Source organism: Acinonyx jubatus, unplaced genomic scaffold (genome assembly GCF_027475565.1).
Source record: "Acinonyx jubatus isolate Ajub_Pintada_27869175 unplaced genomic scaffold, VMU_Ajub_asm_v1.0 scaffold_26, whole genome shotgun sequence".
In the NCBI taxonomy this organism is placed as follows: domain Eukaryota; kingdom Metazoa; phylum Chordata; class Mammalia; order Carnivora; family Felidae; genus Acinonyx; species Acinonyx jubatus.
Genome location: NW_026463945.1, coordinates 63,902 through 81,622, shown reverse-complemented (window position 1 = coordinate 81,622; position 17,721 = coordinate 63,902). Strand labels below are relative to the sequence as shown.

At 47.1% G+C, this 17,721-nt stretch overlaps 1 long non-coding RNA gene across 1 annotated transcript; it reads left to right on the top strand.

Annotated features, from left to right (window-relative positions):
* The first annotated feature begins 4,128 nt into the window (after window positions 1-4,128).
* Window positions 4,129-14,987, top strand: LOC128313762 (uncharacterized). The gene is made up of 2 exons (XR_008294813.1): window positions 4,129-10,063; window positions 12,567-14,987. It is a non-coding gene; the product is annotated as an uncharacterized LOC128313762 (long non-coding RNA).
* The last annotated feature ends 2,734 nt before the right edge of the window (window positions 14,988-17,721 follow it).

Sequence of the window (17,721 nt, the reverse complement as noted above, 5' to 3'; positions counted from 1 at the left end):
GCCATTACTAGGGTTAGGTATCGGCCCAGGGATATAGATAGGGCCAAATCCACATGAGTCCGTGATCGTTCTGGAGGACTCCATAGGGCCCATGCTTGGGTGCGGGTCATGTGTAGGGTTAGCGTTAGAGTTGGTGTGAAGTTTAGGTTGAGGTGTATGGTGAGGGTCAAGTTTAGTGTTAGGGTTAGGTTCCAGGCAGTGAACGCCTAGCAGTGCAGTGGTCTCCACAGAGGGCTGAGTGGAAGCTGCATGCAAGTCTACAGTTCAGACTAATTCTTTGCATGCCAGGGCAGCATCCTATGTGTGACACTCTTCAGTTGGGCCTCAGCAACCTCTTTGTGCAGCTCCATCCCAGCAGTGCAAATGAAATGATGATGTTCCAATTCCATCCTGAAGTATACTGCAGGGGTTTGGACCCTATGTGCATGGTGTTCTCAGAGTTAGGAACTGTATCTCCATTGGGGGGAGCCATAGCTAGGGTCAGGATTCGGTCCAGGGACATAAGCAGGGCCAAGGTGACACCAGTCCCATTATCTACATGGAGGGCTGTATGAGAGCCCATGCAGGGGTGCAGATCAGGTGTAGCGTTACCTTTAGAGTTGGGGTGAGGTTGAGGATGATGTGTATGGTTCTGGTCAATATAATGGTTAGGTTTTGTCCCAGGTCCCCCAGACGCTGAAGCACCAGCAGTGCTGGTCTTCCTGGAGGGTTCAGTGGTGAGCACATGGGAGGGTGTAGGTCATGCTTAGTCTTTGAAAGCCAGGGTGAGCCTCCTTTGTGGGCCACACTTTGGTTGAGCCTCAGGAACTGCTTCTGAAGCAACATCTGGGCTTTGGATATTACATGGTGATATTCCACGTTCCATGCCGAGGAATCCACCTCTTCTTCTGGAAGGGAGGTATCCTCAGACTTAAGAATCGGGTCACCATCTGGAGAGAGCTTTAGATAGAGTTGGGTTTCAGACCAGGGCCATAAGGGGGGCCACAGCTACCCCATTCCACTTACCTCCATGGGGTGATGAATGATAGCCAGTGTGCAGGTGAGGGTCAGTTGTAGGGTTAGCGTTAGTGTAGGAATGAGTTTGAGGTTTAGAGTATGGTGAGGGTCACGGTTAGTGTTAGGGTTAGGGCCCAAGTAATTCCAGGCGGTGAACCCCTAGCATCGCAGTGGTCTCCACGGAAGGCTGAGTGGTGGCTGCATGGGAGCCTTCAGTTCAGACTTATTCTTTGTGTTTCAAGGCCAGCCTCTTGTGTGTGCCACTATTCATTGGGTCTCAGTAGCCTCCTGGGGCAGCTCCATCCCAGCAGTGGAAACAAAATGATGATGTTCCACTTCCATACCGAATAATACTGTAGGGGTTTTGACCTATATGCGTGGTGTTTCAGAATTAGGACCTGGATATCCATTGGGAGAGAACCATGGATAGGGTGAGGTTCTGTCCAGGGACATAAGCAGGGCTGAAGAGACACCGGTCCCGTTATCTCCATGAGGGCCAATGCACGGGTGAGGGTCAGGTGTAGGGTTAGCATTAGCGTTGGGCTGAGGTATAGGTTGAGTAGTATGGGGAGGGTCACGGTTGGGGTTAGGGCTAGGTTCCAGGAGGCCCAAGGTGCCGAATCCATGGCAGTGCAGTTGTTTCCCTGGGGGACCCAGAGGAGGGTGCATGGGAGGGTGCCAGTCATGCTTATTCTTTGGGTGCCAAGGCCAGCCTCTTGTGTGGACCACTCTTCGGTTGGTTCTCAGCAACCCCCTTGTGCAGGTCCCTCTGGGCTTTGGAAATGACATGGTGATGTTCCCCGTTCCATGCCAAGTAAGCCTGCACCTCATCTGGGGTACATGTGCGTGGTTTTCTCCGAGTAAGGAATTGGGTCCCCATCGGGAATGAGCCATAGCTAGGGCAAGGGTTTGATCCAGGGACAGGATGTAAGCAAGGCCGAAGGAACAACAACTCTTTACCTCCATGAGGGCTGAATGAGGGCTCATGCACGGATGTGGGTCACGTGTAGGGTTAGCGTTAGACTTAGGGTGAGGTTCCGATTGAGAAGTATGGAGTGGGTCATGATTAGGGTGAGGGATAGCTCCAAGGAGTCCCCAGGTGATGAACCCCATGCAGTGCAGTGGTCTCCTGGGAGGGCTCAATGGAGGGCACACGGGAGGGTTCTGGTCAGGTTTAGCCTTTGGTTACCAGTGCCAGCCTTGCATGTGGGCCACTTTTGGGCCTCAGCAAGCACTTTGACACCTCCCTCTGGTATTGGGACATGACATGGTGGTGGTCCACGCTCCATGTGGAGTAATCCTGCACCGCTTCTGGGCCACAGGTGCGTGATATTCTCTGCATTAGGAATTGGATCCCCATCGGGATAGAGAAATAGCTAGGGTTAGAGTTAGATCCAGGGACATAAGCAAGGCCAAAGCAACAACAATCCATTTATCTCCAGTGAGTATGAATGAGGGCCATGTGCGGTAGCTGGTCAGGTGTAGGGTTAGTGTTAGAATTGGGGTGAGGTTTAGGTTGAGGAATACGGAGAGGATCATGGTGAGGGTTAGGGGTAGGTTCCAGGAGGCGCTTAAGTGAAGAAACCTAAGTAGTGCAGTGCTCTCCTAGAAGGGTTGAGTGGAGGGTGCAAAGGATGGTGCCATTCCTTCTTAGTCTTAGGGTGTCAAGGCCACCCTTTGGTGTAGGACACTCCTTAGTTGGGCCTCAGCAGAGCCCTTGTTCAGCTCCCTCTGAGCTTTGGAAATGACATGGTGATGTTCCAGGTTCCAAGCCGAGTGATTTACACCATGAGCGTGCTATTGTCAGTCATTGGAATTGGGTTCCCATGAGGAGGAGACTTAGCTAGGGTTAGGGTTCAGTGCAGGGACATCACCAGGCCAGACTGACTCCAGTCTCGTGAATTTCATGGAGGGCTTAAGTGAGAAACCTTGTGAGGGTACGGGTCTGGTATAGAGTTAGTGTGAGAGATAGGTTTCAGTTTAGGTTGAGGGCTAGGTTCAGGGTTCTGGTTACGGTTGGGGTTAGGTCCCAGGAGGCTCCAGATGCTGAACCCACAGCAGTGCAGTGGTCTCCCTGAAGTGCTGACTGGAGTACACAATGGATGCTGAGGGTCAGGATTAGTCTTTTGGTTGCCAGGCCAGACAACTCTTTCTGGCACTCTTCGGGTAAGCCTCAGGAATGCTCTCGGGCACAACGGAGGCTCCCGGTCAGGATTAGTCTTTGGGTTCCAAGGCTGGAAAGTGTATTGGACACTTTTTGGGGGAGACTTCAGGAATCCTCTTATGCAGCAGCAGCCGGGCTTTGGAAATGACATGGTGATGTTCCATGTTCCACGCCAAGTGATCCTGCACTGCTTCTCGACCCCATGTGCATTCTGTTGTCAGACATTGGGTTTGGGTACCCATGGAGAGTGAGTTTTAGCTAGGGTTAGGGTTCAGTGCAGGGATGTGGCCAGGGCCAAAGGACTCCAGTCTCGTGATCTCCCTCGAGGGCTGAAGTGAGGGCACATGCGCTGGTGTGGGTCTGGTGTAGAGGTATTGTGAGATATATGGTCAGGTGAGATTGAGGGTTATCATCAGGGTTATGGTTAGGGTTAGGGTAGGTCAAAGAAGGATCCAGGCGCTGTACCCACAGCAGTGCAGTTGTCTCCCCGAAGGGCTGAGTCAGTGCACAATGGAGGCTGCTCTTCAGAATTAGTCTCTGGGTTCCAAGGATGGACAACTCTATAAGGTCTGGTGTAGATAGGTGGGTCTAGTGTGATAGAAACTGTTAGATTTAGGTTGAGGGTTATGGTTAGGGTTATGGTTAGGTTTAGAGTTAGGTCCCAGGAGTCTCCAGGCGTTGAACCCACAGCAGTGCAGTCGTCTCCTGGAAGGGTTGAGCGGAGTGCACAATGGAGGCTGCCAGTCAGGAATAGTCTTCGTTTTCCAAGGCCAGACAACTGTATTGGGCACTCTTCAGTTAGGCCTGTTGAATCCTCGAGTGCAGTGGCAGCCAGGCTTTTGAAATGACATGATGATGTTCCACATTCCACACCAAGTATTCCTGCACTGCTTCTCAATTCATGTGCGTGCTGATGTCAGAGTGTGAATTGGGTCCCCATGGGGAAGGAGCCTTAGCCAGGGTAGGGTTCGGTGCAGGGAAGTCACCAGGGCCGAAGCAACTCCAGTCTAGTGATATCCCCCAAGGGCTGACCTGAGATCCCATGCGAGGGTGCGGCTCAAGTGTAGGGTTAGGGTTAGAAACAGGGTTACGATTAGGTTGAGGGTTATGGTTAGGGGTACAGTTAGGGTTTTCTTCGTTCCCAAGGCTCCATGCACTGAACCCACAGCAGTGCTGTTGCCTCCACAAATGACTGAGTGGTGTGCACAACCGAGGCTGTGGGTCAGGATTAATCTTTGGGTTCTAAGGACAGACAGCTGTATCTGGTCTGGTGTAGATAGGTGTGTCTAGTGTGAGTGATAGGGTTAGGTTTAGGTTGAGGGTTAGCATGGGGTCCTGGTTAGCATTAGGGTTAGGTCCCAGGACGTTCCAGGCACTGAAACCACAGCAGAGCAGTTGTCTCCCCAAAGGGCAGAAGGGAGTACACAAGGGAGGGTGCTGGTCAGGATTAGTATTTTGGTTCCAAGACCAGACAACTGTATGGGTCACCCATCGTTTAGGCCTCAGGAATCCTCTTGTGCAGCTGCAGCCGCACTTTGGAAATACATGGTGATGTCCACATTCAATGCTGACTGTTCATGAACCATTTCTGGTCCTGGTGTGTGTGCTGTTATTAGTCTTTCGATATGGATCCCCATGGGGAGAGGGCCTTAGGTTATAGTTTTAGATTTAGCGGATAGAGTTAGAGCGTTAGGATGAGGGTTTTAGGGTTAGAGTTAGAGGCTTAGGGTTAGAGGGTTAGGGTACGGTTAGGGTTAGTTCGGGTTATGTTTATGTTTATGGTTAGTTAGAGGTAGGGCTAGGGTTAGGGGAAGGGTAGGGGCAGGATTTAGCATTAGGGTTATGGTTAGGGTTAGGTGTTAGGTTTAGGTGGTGGGATTTTGTTTAGTGATAGGGTTAGGAGATGGGCAAGGAGTAGGTCATGCTTGCATCCCCACTTTGAGCGGGAAGGTGTTCGTGCGTGGACACCGCCCTCCATGTTCAAGGGATTGTGTTCTTGCTATCGCCCCAGTCTCTCTGCACTGTAGGTTGTTCTTGCCTTGGCCATTCCAGCTTTGCTCTGGAGTTTTTCACACTGTCACCCCACCCCCTCTCGGTATGGTAAGATTTCACGTTCCACCCAATCGCTTTTGGTGCAAGGGGTGTGTTCACACATGCGACCCTCCACATCCTCTAGGTGCGATGGTGTCACCCATGAGCCTCATCGCTCCTTAGATTGGGATTACTGATGCCAGTATTAAATCTGATACCGATGCCAGTATTAAATCATGAATATCTCTTTTCACTTTCACAACTGAAGAAGTAGGCGTTTCCTAAGGTAAGGTTTATGGTTAGGATTAATGTCAGGTGTCAGTTAAGGTTTAGGGCATGGTGCAATCCCCCTTGGTGTGGGATGGCTTCACGAATGTGTCCCATCTGCTTCCCTTTATCCGTGATGTAGCAGTGATATTCCTTTTAATTCAGATGTTTTCCTTGGCACCTGGATGTCTCTGAGTTAAGCGTCCCACTTCGTCATGGTTCATGATATCTTGGTTTCTGGTTTTGATCCCTGGGTAGCTTCTGTGCTGATAGCTGGGAATCTGGAGCCTGCTTCAGATACTATCTGTCTCTCTCTCTCTCTCTCTCTGCCCATGCCCCACTTGTGTTCTTTGTGTCTTTCAAAAATTAATGTACCTAAAATCATTTTCAATCCGATATTTCCTGGATGGCTCTTTTCACTTTCATTGCTGAAGAAGCAGGCGTCTGTCTCGTTCATTGTTCTTTTGTTATCTTTGGCATAGCTGACAACATATACGACATTTCCCCAGCCAGCATCGGGGATGCGCAGCATTTCTTCTACCAGCCGGACACCTCTCATCCACTGTAACACTGCATTCCTCTAGAGCATCCCACATGCTCTCGGAAACTGGACTGTAACTGTGGATGGTAGCAGTGTCCCATAGTCTTCTGATGGTATTTCAGGAGGTTCTTCATTCGCATCTTTGGTTACCTGAGTGTCTTCTGACATCTCTCATGTTTCCACTAGGCCGCTGCTATGATGCTCAACAGGGAACCTGAAGCACACAGGGATTCAGGAGCAGACCAACTACCGCTTGGCTCCCACAAATGGTCGCCTTGCAGCTCTTTATGGAAGAGGAGAAAACACCCACCACCACCGTTTCATAACCCTGCACCGAATGTGGAGACAACAATCACCCACCCCCAAAGGAAACTCTAGCAGGGTACATGTATCAAACCTAAGGTGTTGGTTATGTATTTTGGGTCAGTAAGTGAGGTTGTACTTTTGACTGGTAAGTGTACATCTAAATCCCTCAGAGGGGATATTCTCTGAGGTCACCCCAACCTAAATTGTTGGCCCATGGGGAGATGTGTTGTCCCTATTGGCTGTATTGATGTTGTCTCTGTAGGCCAGTGAATTAAAGCTCCATAGGGTCTTGTCCTGTTCTTGCCTCTTCACGGGAATGTCCATTTCACCTATTGAAAAAGACAGCAAGTGAGTAGTGTTACCACTATTAAATCTGACGTTTCATGAATGAGTCTTTTCACTTTCATGGCTGAAGAAGCAGCATCTCTTATAATGAGGGTTAGGGTTTGGATTACCCTGAGGATTAGGGTAAGGGTTAAGTCATGCTTGCATCCCCGTTTTGGCAAGGGAGGAACGTCACACCTGACCCCCGCCACCCTCCTTGTGGAAGGGTGTTCAGGCATGCAGCCTGCCTCCCCTCCACAAGGGAGTAGTGATGCCACTACTTAATGTGTTGTTTCATGAATGGCTCTTTTCCCTTTCACAGCTGAAGAAGCAGGCATTTCTTAAGGTAAGTGTTATGGTTAGGATTGCCGTTCATGGTTAGGGTAAGGGATAGGCCATGCCTGCACCCTCCCTTGGAGTGGGAGGGCGTTCACACATGAGCCACGCCCCCCTCATCTTGGGAGGGTGTTCACCAATAGGAACCAGTCCCCTTCAGCGGGGGGGCTGTTGATGTATGCGCCTGCACCCATCTCGTGTGTGAGGGTGTTCATGCATGGACACCACAACCCTTGGCGAGGGAGGGCATTTGTCCATGCACCATGCCCTCCTTGGCTCAGGAGGTGTTCACGCATGAGCACAGTGCCCCCTTGGCTTGAGAAGGTGTTCAGGTATGTGCATGAACCTGCCCCCCAGCGTGGGAGGGGGTTCACACATGTGCCCTCCCCCCTCAGGCGCTGGAGGGGGTCACCTGTGCACAGCACCACTAGTCAGCAAGGGAGTAGTGATGCCACTATTAAATCTGACGTTTCATGGACGGCTGTTTTCACTTTCACAGCTGAAGAAGCATGCTTCTCTTAAGGTCAGGGGTAGGGTTAGCATTACAGTTAGGGGTTAAGATAAGGGCTAGGTCATACTTGCTCTCCCCCCTCAGCACGGGAAGACTTCATGCATCACCCCACTATCCTGAGCAAGGGAGAGTGTTCACCCTTTCACCCCAATCCCTGAGAGTGGTAAAATATTGAAGCACGTGCTCCACTCCACTTCCGCTGGGGAGGGCTTTCACACATGCGTAGATCCCCCCTTCGGGACAGATTGTTCACATATGTGCATGACCACCTGTCGGGTCGGGAGGGTGTTCAATCGCGGGCACACCCCACCTCTGCATGGGAGATGGTTCATGCATGTGTCTTGCTCACCTCAGCAGGGAAGGTTTTTACGCATGTGCACAGCCCCACCTTGGTGTGGGAGGAGGTCACCCATGCAGAGCGCCACCCTTAAATGAGGGAATAGTGATGCCATTATTAAATGTGACGTTTCATGAATGGTTCTTTTCAATTTCACAGCTGAAGTAGCAGACAACTCTTAAGGTAAGGGTCTGGGTTAGCATTACCATTAACAGTTAGGGTAAGGGTTAGGTCATGCTTCCACACCCACCCCCTCGTCTCTAGAGTGTATTCACGCAATAGCACCGCCCCTCAATGTGGGAGAATATTCATGCATGTGTCCCGCCCCGTACAGGGTGGGAGGGTGTTCACACATGTGCCCCATCCTCTTCAGCTTGTAAGTGCGTTCACGCATTCTCACATTTGCACCACCCGTCCCAAGGTGAGGGAGGGTGTTGACACATGTGCCCTGTCTCCCTCGGCATGGGAGGTGGTTCACACATGCTCCTCATCCCCTCGGTGATGGAGGGTGTCACCCATGAACAGTGCCACCCCTCGGAGAGGGAGTACTGTTGCCACTATCAAATGTGACCTTTCATCAATGATTCTTTTCACTTTCACAGCTGAAGAAGCATGCATCACTTAAGGTAAGGGTTAGGGTTAGCATTACATTTAGGCTTTAGGGTAAGGGTTAGGTCATGCTTGCTCCCCCTCTCTGCACGAGAGGTGTTTCACTAATACTCCATGCCCCCCCTGGCACAGATGGGTACAGCCCTCCGTCCGTGTAGAAGGGTGTTCTCACGCACAACCCTCCTTGTTGACGGAGGGCGTTTGTGCACGCACCCTGCCCCATTAGTGTGGGAGTTTGTTCTCGTGTGTGTAAGGCCCCCCTCCTGGCGGAAGGGCGTTCACCCATGTGCACCATCCACCCACTTTGGCATGGGAAGGTGTTGACCTATGTGACGTGACACGTCAGCATGGGGGAATATTCACGCATCTGCCCTGCCCCCCTCTGCCCAGGAGGGTGTTCATGCATGCGCACAGCCACCAGTCAGTGAGGGACGGTATTCATGCATGCGCACAACAACCCCTCCATGAAAGAGGGCAGTCACATATGCGTCCTGCATCGCTCAACAAGGGAATGGTTCAAGCGTGTGCCACATACGCATTTTGTCACGGGAGGGTGTTGACCTACGCACCTTACCCCCTCAGCGCTGGAGGGTGTTCATAGATGTGCACAGCCTCCGTTGTGGCGGAAGTGTGAACCCCGGCTAGGGGAGGGATGCCATTCGCACGTAGGTCCCGCCCCATACCCTTGGGTGCTGTTCACACATGTGCACAGCTCTCCCTACTGGCGGAAGAGTGTTCACACATGCACAAAACTCCTGCTCCAAGAGGTAGGGCGTTTCCACATGAGCACAATCCCCATCAGTGAGGGAGGACATGCATGCATGCTCCTTGCCCACTACCGCAGGAGGCTGTACAGGCATGCGCACAGCCCCCCCTACTGGTGTATGTTCACGCATGCACACAGCTCCCCTCAATGAGGGAAGGCATTTGCACATGCGCCCCCCTCCCCTGGGCAAGGAAGGGTGTTCAGGCATGCACAGAACCACCACCTCAGCCAGGGAGGTCGTTGGTGCATGCGCCCTGCCCCACTTAGCACAGGAGGTGGTTCAGGCTTCCGCCTGGCCCCCTGTCAGCATGTGAGTCGGTCACCCATGCACAGCGCCACCCCTCAGGGAGGAAGTACTGATGTCACTATTGAATGTGATGTTTCATGAATGGTTCTTTTCACTTTCACAGCTGAAGAAACACAGCTGAAGAAACGCGGCCAGGGAGGGCGTTGACGTATGCTCCCCGCTCCCCTTGCCAGGATGCTGTTCACGCATGTGCAAAGTCCCCCCTCCTTGCCAAAGGGGGTTCAGGCATGCCCACAACCCCCGCTCTGTGAGGCAGACCATTTGTACAGGCACACGACCCTCCCTCAGCAAGGGACAGTGTTCATGCTTGGCCCCACTCACCTCGGTGGGAAGGGTGTTCACACATGCACATAAGCCCCCTCAGCATTGGAGGCGTTCAAACATGTGCCTCACCCCACTTGACGCCAGAGGTGGTTCAGGATTCTGCCTTGCCCCTGGTTGGTGTGTGAGATGGTCACCCATGCACAGTGCCACCTTTTAGGGAGAGAGTAGTGATGTCACTATTAAATGTGATATTTCACGAATGGTTCTTTCACTTTCACAGCTGAAGAAACACACATCTCTTAAGGTAAGGGTTAGGGTTGGCACTGACATAAGGGGTAGGGTAAGGCTTAGGTAGTACTTCCTCCACCCTGGGTATGAAAGGTTTTCAAGCATTATCTTTCCCCCCCCTTTGGACAGGAGGGGTTAACACTTGCGCCCTCCCACATCAAGGGAGGGGGTCACCATTGCACCACTGTCTCTGTGATGGAGGGGTGTCACTCATGTTCTTTCCCACACCTTGGCACGGGAGGGGATCATGCATGTGCCCCTTCTGCACCCCTTCATCGGCGATGTAGCCTTGATGTTCCTTTTAGGCCAGACGTATTTTGCACTGCCTCGGCTGCTCAGTGGATTAAGTGTCCCACTTCAGGTCATAGTCTCACAGTTTGTGGTTTTGAATCCTTGCTTCAGCTCTGTGCTGATGACTCTGAACATGGAGGCTGCTTCAAATACTGTGTCTCACTTTCTGTCTGCCCCTTCCCCACGTGTGTTCTGTCTGTCTATCTCTCTGTCTCTCTCTCAAAAAAACAGTGAAGCTAAAAACATTTTAAAGCAGCTCCATCAGTCTACTTGTCTTCTTGCCCTATATCCGCCTCTTCAAGGGAAGGTCCATTTCACCGATTGGAAGAGACTAAAACCGTCGTGTGGCCATTCAAATGAGTCACTATTTGGGAAACAAGTGATTATGCTACTTTTCCATGGTCAGGATACCATGGCCATTTCATGAATGTCCCTAGGCAGGCGGGGCCTCTAAAACTAGAAATGCTAGAGGTGATTTTCCTGGTAAACAGGTGGGGTTTGTGTTCGCCGAGTTCCTTTTACTTGGTTTCATCTTTCCTTGATTGCCTATCTGTGTTGGGTCAACAATTGGTTTGATATTGACTTTACAGTTAGGTTATTTTTATCTCATGGTTAACTATCCATGGTTATCTGCTCTGATAGAGCTTAAGCAAGTACAAATATTTCGTGTTGCACATACTAGCATTAGTGTTTCCTGTGCACCTGCAGCTGTTTCTCCCGGCCCACGGGGAGCAATCACTTCCCATCCAGCACCACCTGCTTTGTCTTCCTATGCCTAGCAGTGCACGTGCCGGTGCCTGCAGAACTTCCCTTGTTTCTCTGTCAGCTGAGTCTGAATGGGCTTCCTCTCCCACTCGTCCCTACTTCTCATCTCTTTAATGGATGACACACATAGCTGAAGGTCACAGTGAAGTCTCAAACTTCAGTATGTGGATTACGTGGCACCATTTTACAGTCTCACTTGATTACCCCCTTTCTTTAAAAATTACTTCCTTCCTCCTCCCACCGTCTGGGCCACTGCTCACCAGTGTCTGTGTTGGTAGGTCCTCAACTTCTTCCTGTCCCCCATCTGCTTTCCATCTGCCCTTACTCTGGGGTGATCTCAGCCAGCCTCAGGCTTCTATATGCCAGCATCTGGGGCCTCTAAGTCTTTATGCGCTGCCCACAGCTGTTCATGTCTCCAGACACCTGACTCCAGCTGTGCACCACACAGGTGATGCCCTCCCCAGACTCTGCTACCTCCCTGTAGGCCTCTCCTATTCCCCTCCCCTTTTTTACTGAGCTGCTGCCACACTGGCCCCTCCCTGTTCCCTGAGCTTGTCAGGCACATACTCCTGCTTCAGGTCTTTGCACTCACTTTGCCTCTCTCTGTCGGGGATATACTTCCACGTGCCAACAAGACATACTCCCTCATTTCCGTCATAACCTTGCTCTGACATCACCTGCTCAGTGGAGTCTCTGCTAGCTCTCTATGTAAAACTGAAAACTGTTCCTTCTCCGACCTGAACAGCCCATATCCCTTTCCTGCATTCTTTTTCTTCCTGGACCTTGGCACCATCTGTTTTTCTTTCTTGCTTGCTGGATGTCGCCTACTCTAGTCCCTGCCAGATTGTCGGCTCCATGGGATCCAAAGACCAAACTAGCTTTGTTTAGGGCTGGTTCCTTAGGGCCCTCGAACAGTGCCCAACTCCTTCAAAGGCTCACACACCATTTGCTGAGCAAGTAAATATTAGGATTTCTTATTATTTTGCTGGGTCCGCCATCACAATGTACCACAGACTGGGTGGCTTAAGCAACAGAAATTGATTTATTTATTTTCTCACACTTCAGATCAAGGTGTGGCCAGGGTGGGTGTCCTCTCTCCATGACTGGTGGATGGCCTCCTTCCCACTGTCTTCACGTGGTCTTCCTTCTGTGTGTGTAGTTGCCCACTCTCTTCCTATAGGACACCGGTTATCAGACTAGAGTCCCTCCCCACAAATGAGCTCATTCGACCTCCACTTTACCTTTCAAGATCTGGTATCCAAGTACAGTCCCATGGGTAGTTAAGACTTCAATGTATGGATTTTGGGGGCAAATCCATTCCATAACAGGCTTCTGTCTGTTGTACCTAGTCACTACCTACATGGGTTTTTTTTTTCTCTATGCCCTTGTGCCCGTTATTTGCTCACACAGTGCTAATCCCAGTTTGCCCTTAGCCCAAGTTATAACTCTATTTATTTGTATAGACTTGCATCTTCCCTCTACCTCTATACTCCAAGTTCCTGGCTGGCACTGGAATTACATCTTTAGCACGGACATCATAACCTCCAGGTGAGGTAAGTATGATTATTTTCATTTTGAAAATCAACAATCTGAAGCTCAAAAGAGAGTAGGTCATGTTTCTGAGATCACAGTACTAGTAAGTGCTGTCCTTTGGATAACTTTGTTCTTATGGGCTCCAAAGCCCACTTTCTTTCATCTACCATATGTCCCCAAGATGAACGGGGAAAAGCCATACTTCAGCCTGGTATAATATAAGCAATTGTAAGTGTAAAGCTGGTGTAACAATTCAGGAAATGGGATTAAGTTTAGTATTTGAGTAATTATACCCACAGGTTGAATTTCATTCTCACATCCTTTGATTTTTTACTGCTGTAATTTCTGTTATCCTTAATGATTATATAAACGTATTCTTCCCTTTGCAAAATTTAGTTGTAAGAATACTGAGTGAGTTTGTTTCTTTTGTAACAGGTCTGACTTATACAATGAATTCATAATGTCAAGATAATAGCGGTTATTTTTTTTACTACAATATAGAGGAAAAGGTCATTGCCTTTGTTGTAAGAGTTTACCATGTGTTCTTGGTAACATGACTGAGCTGTATTGGTGAAAACCCGTCATAGATTTTGAAAGTCATTTATTTATAGTTAAGAGAGTATCGTTCTTTCTTTGGGTGCAGCTGATTGTTTGAAATAGAACTTAGGATGTTTCTGCATAGATTGTCTATTTCAGAATGATCTTTGTTTTAAAAAGTATGTTATATTTGCATTCATGCAAGTTGTACCATCATTAAATTGACAGGAAAGCAGCTGTTAATAGTTGTCATTTGGACATGTAGATGGAAATCCTAAGGGTCATGGTGTGACTCCTTACACGTGTTGAGCTCTGGTTTCATTTGGCATTTCCAAACCATTGCCATGACCTTATGAATGTTGATCAAGTGGCCATATAATGGTTGTTTTAAATTGGCATCAGTGGTGTAGAGATGATTCTTAAGTTGTGTATGAGGAAGCTGTTGGTTTTCTGCTTCTATGTCTGTGTAGCTCCTAAAAATAGAAGACTAGCGCATCTTATCAAAATTACTTTTGTTCAAAGTCATTGCAACTTGTGAATGAGCTAAAGGCTTAGATAATAGTCAGGACTTTTGGAGTCTGATATTTGCAAATTTAAAATAGGTCTTCGGGTATCTGTCTGGCTCCGTTGGTTAATCATCTGACTTTGGCACAGGTCATGATCTCACTGCTCGTGACTTTGAGGTCCATGTTGGGCTCTGTGCTGGCAGCTGGGAGCCTGGAGCCTGATTGCGATTCTGTGTTCCCTCTTTCTGCCCCTCCCTGGCTCATGCTCTTTCTCTCTCTCTCAAATATAAACTTAAACATAGAAAATAGGTCTAGAATAAATCTGTAGACCATAACATATTTATAGTGACTGCTGATTGAAACAAAGAAATAGCCTGAAATTCCAAACATACACTACTGTTGTTTCCCTAGGCTCCCATGAAATGCCAGGTTGACCATTAAGCTGAAAACAAGCAGTAATCTTTTAGTAACTTGGAAGAGATAAGCATACTATCATAGCTAGTAAGGTTTGGTATATGTCGTTTTGGTAGACCTATTTTATTTAATGATCAAAAAATTGATTTCAGGTCTCTTTTATTTGGGTATTCAGGATTAAGAACAGTTACCCAAGGCAAATGAATTAAGACCATTTTAGAACTGACCTGGACTTAAAAAACCAGAGACTGGAGTCATGATAAAGATAGTTTGAACATGCCATTTCATCAAATAAAAAAAAAATACAGCTCCTGAATGACAATCATCATGTTGGAGGAGAGTTTCTGGTGTTCCCTCCACAAATGGTGCATGATTTTCAGTCAAGGATACAGCCTCACTGACTGTACTTTTACTGACATGATGGTTCAGATACCAACAATGTTGTCTGTTGGGATTGTCTTTTACAAAACTGATATCCTTTCAGTTTTCAGCTTACTTAATATACTAAGGAGAAAAAAAATGTTTCCCTCTTTCTGAAAAATAATCCCATTTGTATTTAGAGTTATCATTAAACATAGTATTTCTAAAAATGGCTAATAAATTGGAAGTGAATATAAATTTGCTTGTGAAGTTATCAAATGGAAAACTGTTGCCAAAGCAGTTATTTTATGTTTTATAGGAAAACTAATCTTTTATGTCCTTACTGCATTTATGTTATATCCTATTCACTTTTATTTCATGCTATTTGTGTGTGTGTGTGTGTGTGTGTGTGTGTGTGTTTGCAACTAAGTGAAATGTGCAATATTTGGTCATTTAAATAGATTCACTAATTTAGGCAAAGTCAGCCATAAACAAATGCAATACATTATGTCCAAAGTAGTCAAGCAGATTTTGCATCATGAGTAAAACTTGCTTTATGTTAAATGAATTTGCTTTTCTCTTTTCTTTTTAACAAGCCAAGTCAAAGGTGAATATATTCTTTCTGCTCACCTTGAGGCAGGGCAAGAGCAGATTTGTGTCAGAGCACACTGTCCGTATTTATGAGAAACTAGGGAAATTAAGAAAGCCACTTAGGTACAAACCTTAGTGGGGACTCATGACTGATACATTTTCAACAATATTCTGTTGGGATATCTTTTATTTACTGGGTTAATTTATTTTTAAAATTTACATCCAAGTTAGCATAATGTGGAACAATGATCTCAGTAGTAGATTACTTAAAGTCCCTTACCCATTTAGCACATCAGCCCTCCCACAGTCCTTCCAGTATCCCTGTTTATCCTCCACATTTAAGAGTTTTTTTTTAATGTTTTTGTCCCCCTCCATGTTTTTATATTATTTTGCTTCCCATCCCTTATATTCATCTGTTTTGTATCTTAAAGTCCTCATATGTGTGAGGTCCTATAATATTTGTCTTTCTCTGACTAAATTCGCTTAGCATAATACCCTCTAGTTCCATCCATGCAGGTTAAATGGCAACGTTTTATTCTTTTGGATTGCTAAGCAATACTCTATTGTGTGTGTGTGTGTGTGTGTGTGTGTGTGTGTGTGTGTATACACCACATCTTCTTTATCCATTCATCCATCGATGGACATTTGCGTTTTTTTCTATACTTTAGCTGTTGTTGATGGCGCTTCTATTACTTTGGGGTTCACCTTTCGCTTCAAAATAGCACATCTGTATCATTTGGATAAATACCTAGTAGTGCAACTGCTGGGTTGTAGGGTAGTCCTCTTTTTCAATTTGTGAGAAACCTACTTACTGGTTTCCAGAGTGACTGTGCCAGTTTGCATTCCCGCCAGCAGTGCAAGAGTTCCTCTTTCTCCGCTTCCTCGCCAACATCTGTTGTTGCCTGAGTTGTTAGTGTTAGCCATTTTCACAGGGGTGAGGTGTTATCTCATTGTGTTTTTGATTTGTACTTCCATGATGATGAGTGATGTTGAGCATTTTTTCATGTTTCATTTGGCCATCTGGATGTCATCCTTGGAAAGTGTTTGCTCATGTCTTGGCTCATTTCTACACTGGATTACTTGTTTTTTTGGGTATTGAGTTTGATATGTTCTTTATAGATTTTGCATACTAATCCTTTATCTCATATGTCGTTTGCAAATATCTTCTCCCATTCTGTTGGTTGCCTTTTAGTTTTGCTGATTGTTTCCTTCACTGTGCAGAAGCTTTTTATTTTGATGAGGTCCTAATCGTTCATTTTTGCTTTTGTTTCCCTTGCCTCTGGAGACTTGTTGACTAAGAAGTTGTGGAAGCAAACATCAAAGAGGTTTCTGCCAGCTTTCTCCTCGAGGGTTTTGATGGCTTCCTATGTTAAATTTAGGTCTTTCATCCATTTTGAGTGTCTTTCGTCCATTTTGAGTGTGAGAAAGTGGTCCAGACTCATTCTTCTGTATGTCGCTGTCCAGTTTTCCCAGCACTCTTGCTGAGGAGACTGTATTTATTCCATTGGATAGTCTAGCCTTTTTGTCAAAGATTAGTTGGCCATACGTTTCTGGGTCCATTTCTGTGTTCCTATTCTCTTCCACTCATCTGAGTGTGTGTTCTTGTGCCAAGAGCATACTGTCTTGGTGATTACTGCTTTGTAATACAGCTTGAAGTCCAGGATTGTGATGCCTCCTTCTTTGGTTTTCTTTTTCAAGATAGCTTTGGCTACTCAGGGTCTTTTCTGGTTCCATACAAATTGTAGAATTCTTTGTTGTAGCTCTGTGAGGAATGACGGTGTTATTTTGATAGGTATTGTGTTGACTATGTAGATTGTTCTGGGTACTATTGACATTTTAACACTATTTGTTCTTCCTATCCAGGAGCATGCAGTATTTGTCTTTTCTGTGTGTTTGCCATCTGCAATTTCTTTCATAAGATTTCTATGGTTTTCAGTGTATAGATTTTTCAACTACTTGGTTAGATTTATTCCTAGGTATTTTATGGGTTTGGGTGCCATTTTAAATGGGATCGATTCCCTGATCCCTCTTTCTCTTGCTTCATTGTTGGTGCATAGGAATGTAACTGATTTCTGTGCTTTGATTTTATATCCTGCCAGTTTGCTGAATTCCTGTATTATTTCTAGCAGTTTTTGTTGACTATTGTGGGTTTTCCACATAGAGTTTCATGCCATCTATGAAGAGTGAAAGGTTGAGCTCCTCCTGGACGATTTGGATGCCTTTTATTTCTTTGTGTTGTTTGCTGAGGCTAAGACTTCCAATAGTATGTTGAATGCCAGTGGCGAGAGTGGACATCCTTGTCTTGTGCCTGACCTTAGGAGGAAAGCTCTCAGTTTTGCCCCTTTGAGGATGATATTAGCGTCGGGTCTTTCATATATGCCTTTTATGATCTCGAGGTATGATCCTTCTATCCCTACGTTCTTGAGGGATTTTATCAAGAAAGGATGCTGTATTTTGTCAAATGCTTTCTCTGCATCTATTGAGAGGATCATGTGGTTCTTGTCCTTTCTTTTATCGATGTGATAAGTCACATTGATTGTTTTGTGGATATTGAACCCGATTTGCATTCCAGGTATTAATCCCACTTGGTCGTGGTGAGTAACGTTTAAATGTATTGTTGGATCGGGTTGGTTCATATCTTGTGGAAGATTTTTGTATCCATGTTTAGTGGGTCTTT